Source organism: Passer montanus, unplaced genomic scaffold, assembly GCF_014805655.1.
Source record: "Passer montanus isolate IOZ18808 unplaced genomic scaffold, ASM1480565v1 scaffold10, whole genome shotgun sequence".
NCBI classification, from domain to species: Eukaryota; Metazoa; Chordata; class Aves; order Passeriformes; family Passeridae; genus Passer; species Passer montanus.
The window spans coordinates 11,446,454-11,454,979 of record NW_024356505.1 but is presented as its reverse complement, the minus strand read 5'-3'; positions in this window follow the sequence as shown (position 1 = coordinate 11,454,979).

Here is an 8,526-nt window from a genome sequence, read left to right as displayed (position 1 = left end):
GTTCTGCAGAGGTTTCTTGTCATTGTCTCCTTTCTTATACCAAACCAAATGGGTTTCAGGCTGTCATTTTGTGATTGCTCTGTGTTAATGGTGCTGTCCTGAAAAAAAAAAAAAAAAACCCCGCACAAACCACAAAAATCACAGTTGTGTTTGCTCCAATACTTCTCACTCTGGCTGAAGAAAATACTCAGGTTTAGCATAACCGGGTAGTGCTAGATACAAAAAAAAAAAAAAAAAAAAAAAAAAAAACAAAAAAAACAACAAAAAACCCCGCAAAACCACAAAAATCACAGTTGTGTTTGCTGAAGAAAATACTCAGGTTAAGCATAACCGGGTAGTGCTAGATCATGTAAAATTGAGATCGTGATCAGTTATGATATCATCCTCTTATAGCCTGGTTCCTCCTTCTTTGCTAGGAAAAAATAAAACTCATACTTTGTTAATTAGTATTATATTACTTGCAAATTAATCAGAGTAATTGCTATTAAGTTGATTAAAACAAGTACAGTACCTGCAAAAAAACTATTAGCATTGCAAGTGATTTTTATCAGTTCAGCACAAATGGATTCTGCATGCTTTGTGGTAATTTGTCTGGATTTATGGTGCTGTTCTCCTTAAAACTGTGTGACAATTTCTAAGCAATAGATTGTAGTACATTTAGGACTCCACATATGTTGTCATAACTTGAAATGTAACTAGAACTAAATTTTTTTCTTTTGCTGCAAATTATCTTACTTGCTTACCTGAATTGGACTCTTGCAGCATAAAAGATTGTACTCCTTTCCTATTCTGACCTTTCTCTAATATCCTCAGTATTTTCCTTGCCATTGGTGTCCCTCTCTCTGTTTAATGTCTTCTCAAAATGCCACCTTTTATTCAACTCCTGAATTTAGCTGCTTATGTTAAGACATGTCTACTCTGCTGACAGAGGCTTTTAAACTTGGGCTAGTAGCCAAGCCATATGCCCCCAGATTTGTTTCTGAGGTGCCTCTCCTGAAGTGAAAAGTTGCTGCAGAGTCCTACTGCACCTTAGAAGCTGAAGTGCAATACCATGGAAGTAGGGCTGTGTGGTGCCTGGAACAAAATGTCACAGGATCAAACAGAACCATGTTTTTCCCTGTAGGGTTATGAAGCTGTGACACTACCAGCTCAAAGAGTTGTGCATTGTTTTGCAGAGTGAATATCCAGACTAGCTCTTGTGGGGTTTACCTGACTGATTTATATTTTCACAAGCAGTTTCCACCTGACAGTGTTTTCCTATTCTCCCAACCTTTAGTTGTGACAGCACTTGAGGGCACGCAGCAGTGGAGCCAAAAGTGTTTGGTAGTACCTTCATCTCAGCAGGACCAGGGAAGAGTTGCAGAGGCTTTGTGCTTCATTCCTGCTGCCTCTTGTTGGCGCAATCCCAGCCACCAGTTTGGGTAATACCACATCCTTTTGAAGTTTAAATAGAAAACTTCCATGTCCCAAAATGCCTGTCAGGAACTCCTGACATTCTGGACTCTGATTTCAAATAAATGATAGATGGTTTAAGCTAGAAAAACTAATGGGTTATGCCAAGCAAAACCAAAACACTTGTCCCAAAAAAAAAGCCTGCAATTGTTCCAGTCTGATGCAAGTAGAAATGGTGCTCTTCTTCCTTTTAGAGTGCTGCAGCATTTTTAAACTTGGTGAGAGAATTGGATATGATTCCCAGAGCTCCAGATGGCACCTGCCAGATGGAAGTTCATATTGTCTTAAGATACTGGCGTTGATGCCATGGTGTTTGAGAATGTAATAACATTTTGTGATGGATTTTCTTACTAGATAAAGTAAGTGGTCAAGTACTTGCATGCATTGCAATGTCTGCCAAAATATTTTGATCTGGTGAAAAGGTCACCCTTATGGGGATGGGATTGCAGAGTTTGGTTTGTTTTCCTTGACTGAATGTGTAAATCCCTCAGATTGAATGTGTAAATGCCTCCCTTAGACCAGAGGAGGCATCATTGGCTTCTATATACAATTTCTCCTTCCCAGAAATGTTATCCAGGTGCACTGCTCTGCACAGAGTTACAATTTGAAATGTGTATGTAGTTTTGCTCCAGAATCTTTGTTGAAAAGCACTGGGCCTTGTTGCCTGAGTTTCTATAAACAGGATCAATAATCAGGATATTCTGTCTTTAGAATCTAAGAATCATTTAGGTTGGAAAAGACCTTTAAGGTATTGAGTCCAAACATTAACCCAGCACTGCCAAGCCCATTGCTAAACTATGTCCCTAAGTGTCACATATACACATCTTTTAAATACCTCTAGGGATGGTGAATCTACTACTTCCCATGGGCAACCTGTTCCAATGACTGACAAGTCTTTCAGAAAAAAAAAAAAAATTCCTAATATTCAATCTAAACCTCCTCTGGTGCAACTCGAGGCCATTTCCTCTCATCATGCAGCTTGTTTGGGAAAAGGGACTGACCCCAACCTAGCTACAAGCTTCTTTCAAGCAACTGTAGAGAGTGACAAAACCCTTCTGAACCTCATCTTCTCCAGGCTAAGCAACCCCAGCTCCCTCAGACACTCCACACAGGACTCACTCTTCAGACTTCCCCAGCTCCGTTGCCCTTCTCTGGGATCGTTCCAGTACCTCAATGTCTTTCTTGTCATGAGGGGCCCAAAACTGGACACAAGATTTGAGGTGTAGCCTCGCCAGTGCCCAGTACAGAGTGACAATCACTGCCCTGGTCCTGCTGGCTGCACTGTCCTTTATTCAAGCCAGGCTGCCATTGGCCTTCTTGACCACCTGGGCTCACGCTGGGCCCACATTCACCTGCTGTCCCCAGGTCCTTTTCTGCTGGGCCACTTTCCAGCCACTCTAGCCCAGGCTGTAGCGCTGCATGGGATGGTTGTGACCCAAATGCAGGACCCGACATTTTGCCTTGTTGAACCTCAGACCATGGGCCTTGGCCCATCAATCCAGCCTGTCCAGATTCCCCTGCAGAGCCTTCCTACCCTTTTGCAGATAATCACTCCTCTCACCTCAGTGTTGTCCATGAACTGACTGAGGATGCACTCAATCCCCTCATCCGCATCATCAATAAAGATGAACAATAAAGAACAGGACTGGTCCCAGTGCTGAGCCCTCTGGAACCTCTTGTGACTTACCAACAACTGGAGGCAGCACCATTCAGCACCACTTTCTGGGATTAGCCATCCAACCAGTTTTTTACCCAGTGAACAGTGCACCTGTCCAAGCCAAGAGCAGCTGATTTCTCTAGCTCTGGGAAATCATAATGAAAAGAAGACAGTGGCAGGTTTTTTTCTTCTCGATAATTTCTAGATTAAATTATTTCAATCAGGAGTACTCTCTTTTTTTTAAGAAAGTCACTATTTATTATGCTATTCTTCTAGCGCCCACCTTTCCCCTTCTGTGTCCATGTCTGCCCCTGTGTGGTGGATAGGCCTGGGATTTGCAAAACAGAGAGATGCTGTCCTGGATGGACCCCTCACTTCTACATCAGAGTTTGTCATGCATAATGCTGGTCTTAACACTGCATAACTGTTTTATTTTATTAATAGAATCATCGAATGGCCTGGGTTGGAAACTTTAAACATCACCTAGTTTCAATTCCCCCACTGTAGACAGGGGAATTTGTCTTCCTTTCACTAGACCAAGTTGCTCAGAGCTCCATCCAGCCTGGCCTTAAATGCTTCCAGGGATGGAGCATCCATAACTTTTTGGAGCATTCTATTCCAGTGCCTCACCACCCTCACAGTAAATATTTTCTTCCGTTCCATTCTCTTCCCTGAACTCACAATTAGTTGAATAAAAATGACACCATTATTTGCATGAAATGTCAGGGGTTTGTGAGCTACAAAAAACACTTTCAAGAAGACAAATCAAAAAGGTTACAAGTGGAAACTTGGGTTTTATTTTCCTGAATTTGTTTCAGAGTTGATGCTCACAAGTACCAAAACAATGTGCATGTGTGGTCAGGCAGGTTTGTAGCATTTCAGAAATCTCTTGCATTTGTTGCAGGGAGTGTTTATACTGCTGGTGTTAATTAACATTGATAAGTCTAGTCTGAGGGTTTACTTGTTGCATTACTACTTGAATGTAACACTTTGCTGCTTAATTCCATATTGTTGACAGATCAGTAAAGTGTTTTGATCCCAGTTTAGTTTACAGCTCTGTGGACTGAGCAGGTTTTTCCTCCAAAAGTCAGGAAAACCAAGAGTTTAAAAAACCTCAGCTACATATCACTTAAGAGTACTCTGTAGAAGGCAGATATTTAGAGACTGATAACAAATCACTCTGGCAATGTTTTTCACATCCTTGAAATGCAGAATGACTGTTGATCTCTCCCCCAATAAGGCTTATTTCTTGAGTGGTCTTCAGAGGAAAAGGGAGAGTCCTTGTGTTTGTTGTTGGAGATGTTGCTCAAGGCTGCAGAAGACAGCCCCAGCTGGGCTCCCATCTGAAATTTGAAAATTTTTGTGCTTGTTTGAACAAGCTGTTCTTTTAGGCACAACACCATTATTCACATTCAAAACAACAGTAGAAAATGCTACTGTCTCTGCCCACTCCTGGAACAAAATGAGCAAAATCACCTCTCAGAAATCACTGGGGAAAAAGTATCTACACAAGACTATCCACATCTATATCTATATCTATCTATAGATCTCTATCTACCTATGTATCTATATCTCTGTGTGTACATATACATATATATGTGTATCCATACCCATCTGCTGGGTTAGTGCAAATAAACCCTGACATTACAGCAGTACTGGCAAGTCCATTTGAAGGTGTGTGCTGAGGACAACATTCAACACACCAGCACTGCAGCCAAGGCAGAGGGAGACAAGCTAGATGGAACTGCAGCAGCAATGCCATTGCAAGAGAGGAACATAATTAAAAGCAGGAAACAGGTGAAGTCATGAAAAGACACTTTGCTGATTCATACTATATCCTGAATTGGTTCTTCTCCATAATTTTGCAGGTACTGAATCAGTTTTGCTCATAAGAGTTGCACACCAGTTCTACATCACCACAGGCAAGGAGCTGTTACAGAAAATTGGGTGAGGTCTAATGATTCTACCAGACCCTACTGTAATTCAAGACTTTGTGTTCAGTGGATTGTTTACCATCATTTGAAATTATTGACCTGAAACCAAAAAACCCTGCAAAAAAGCATGTCTTAATGTTTCAGAAAAGGTGAAATCATAGATACATAAAGGAATCTTCCTTGTGTAACAAAGAAATTATAGTTTTATAAATTAATTTTTAATCATATGAACAGAGTTGCTGTTTGGGTTTTCAGTTAATTTTCATTTATTTGATTAATTGAAAAAAACCAAAACAAAACAAAACAAATAAACATAGACATATACTTGCAAAACTAGAAAGGAGAAATTTTTCACCAGGGCAAGGAAGGCAATTACCTTATATACTGAATCTTTAAATTTGATCCTCCAGCAGTTGTAATAAACCATATATCCTGTGAAGGCAGTAAAATCAGAGATTCAAGGGAGAAATAGCATCTCACATTGTTGTCACAGACATTCTGCAGCTGTTGCAGGAACATCAGTGTGTGTTACTGAGCAGCATTTCTGATTATTCCCTATGATTCCATCTACTGCAGCTGATTAATCTGCAGTTTTGGATGTCGTTGCTAAATATTTCTTGATTTTGACAGCATGGTGGATTTTCTAATAAACGCATTTCTCTGAATTCAGGATTTTATATTTGGCAACTCCCCCATTTCTCTCACTGCAGTGTAAAATCTGGCAAAGAAATAGGTCAGTGCAACTCTCTGGATGAGGAAATTTAAGGCAAGAGATACTACAAAGATACAGCTGAGATGTATGTAAAGGTGAATAAACAGTACTTGCTTCCTTAAGAAATTAGGAATTACAAATTTTGATTTTCAAAATAATTCTCAGTAATGTTAGCCCTAACAGATCAAGTTGCAAATTTTCACGTATTCCATAAATGATGTTAGAAAGTCAGATCTTCTTTTCCTTTAATGACAACAAAAAGCTAGTTTAAACTAGATAACTACAGTTTAACACAAATAAAACAGGAAAATACTGAGAAATACCTAAAAGCAATTCTCAGCTACAGAGAACAATAACACTTACTACTACAATACTGATTTGTATTGTCTTTTGCTGTCCCATAGGCAATAACAATTTCTCCTTAGTGTGCACATGCTATGGCCAGCAAGCTAAAAATATCTTTCCTTTTTGTGGACAATCTGTTTCAAAAGAGGCCAAGAGAATGTCACTAACCAAGACACATACAGTTATGGAGGCTACCATACAGCAGCCAATATGTTCATACAAGTTGGACAACAGAAGGCTACTGAATGCATTTTATTCTTCTACTGTCTGCAATTCAAAGGCTGCTTGAATTTCTTTACTGCACCTTTCAAATTACCAATCAAAAGGCAGGCAATGAATTGTGACTTTGGTTTTCCCAGAATCACCAAATGCTCTTTGTACTAAATGTACTGGGAAGGTGAAGAACTGAAAAGCTGCTTGCTCCTTCAATCACCAAGCACCCAAGAAGCCTGGACAGGACACAACATTTCTATTGAACAAAAGCCAGGTGAAACAGTGTGCAGGCAGCACTCTTCCAGTCACCTGGAAATGCTTGTGTCCTGACAGTCTTAATAACCACTGGATTAATGACCCAGGTGGAGGTGCTTAAAACTTTGCTTTTACAGAATAATACCTGGTAGTTCTTAGATAAATAGCAGAATTTGTGTGCTTCCCATTGAAATTCTGCTGTTTCTCTAAAGTGTCATAGATGTACAGGTGGCGTGTCTCAGTATTCTGCACATCACTGCTTAGAAAATGTATGCTATCCCCTCAATTTAGAAAAGAACCTAGTTAAATCTATCTCTTTTTTTGAATGGATTGTTGACTTACAGCTGATTTTACCCTTTCAGGGGCAGTGGAGAACACAATTGCGAGGTTTACGCATTTAAACATGTGGTTATATATACGACATAATTTAAATACCTCAGGTGTTGCTGCTCTAATTCCCACCCCTGCGGCTGAATCACCAAGCTGCCAAGGTGGCAGGGTGGCGGTTTGGCAGATGGCACTCCAGCCCGGGAGTCACGCTGCTGCCCGCGCCTGGCAGTGCCCAGCAGGTGGAGCGGGCACCCACGAGGAGAGGATGGGGAGCCACAGGGATCCTCTGGAAACACCCGGCTGTGCATGGTGGGAACTGTGGCGTGGTCTTGCAGCGAGTCAGTCATCCTTGTGCCTCCTGCTGTAGACTCTTACACGAGTTTCACTTTCAGAAAGGTGCTGCTGGGGGGTGATGTTAGGGTTTCTCCACATAACGGCAAAGAATTCAGAGCCTGAGTGCTATTCTGCAGTGAAATACCTTTTGTCTGCCCTACGCAATGTGTTTTAAAACCCATGAAAATACTAAGGATTCATCCTAAGGGGTCAAACTAACAATGTACCCCTTTGGGGATGTTCAGTGCTCCAGACTAAATTTGCTGCTAATGTTCTGAGTGCCATATTCAAAATACCATGCACCATCTTTCTGTCAGACACTAATACTGAACTGTTCTTCACCATATCGGCCCTTATCTTGGTGGATGACTTCAAAGAGTTGGAAGATGGGGCTTTGAGCAACGTGGTCTAATGGAAAGTGTCCCTGCCCACGGCAGAGGGGTGAATTAGGTGATCCTTAAGGTCCTTTCCAGAACAAATCATTCTGTGATTCAATGATTCTATGCCGCTGTGACATGAGATATGGAGAAGGGGGACCACAAAAGCAGCTGTTTCTGTGTGGCCATCTCCTTGTGAAGGTCCACTCAGGATGTGCTAGTCCCAAGAATGGAATGGCAAGCAGTGGCCAAAGAATTTCAGAGATGAATGGTGACTTCCCTCAAGATGGTTCCACATATTGACATCTCGTCCAGGAATCTAATTATGTTCATTGCTTTCCAATGACTGATCTATTTGCTGCCAGTAGATCAGCAGTCACAGCTCCTGTCATGAAGATTAGTGCCTCCATTAAGAGGATGTTGTGATTGTTTAAAGGGAAGTAAGTGAACCAGGGGAATAAAGATAGTAACATAAGTCTTTGATATTAACTGCTTAAATATGGGTCAAGGCTTGAATAATGAGATTTTTATTTTCTTTATCTCATGGCAGATATGCAAGACCCATGCTGAAGTTTGTAAATGCACTTTTAGGATGAATGACAAATCTTGAACTTAAATTCAATACATATGTAAAATGATATGGATTAGGATTTTAAATCCCTTACCAAAGACATTGTAAAGGACTATTTTAAACTACCAACAATTCTGATGAAAAAGAACAGCTTCTCAAGCTGATTTTGGGGGTGCCATTGTTGCCTTCCTGCTTGTGATTTCATGGCTGCGTGTTGCACTGGTGGTGGTGTGATGCCCTAAATGTAAGACCTACTATTTGCTTCATTGGCTTACAAATGGCCTCATTGAACATTTGGGCAGGAGGCAGGAGTTGTTAACCTCATGCAGGACAGGTGTGGAGTGGCA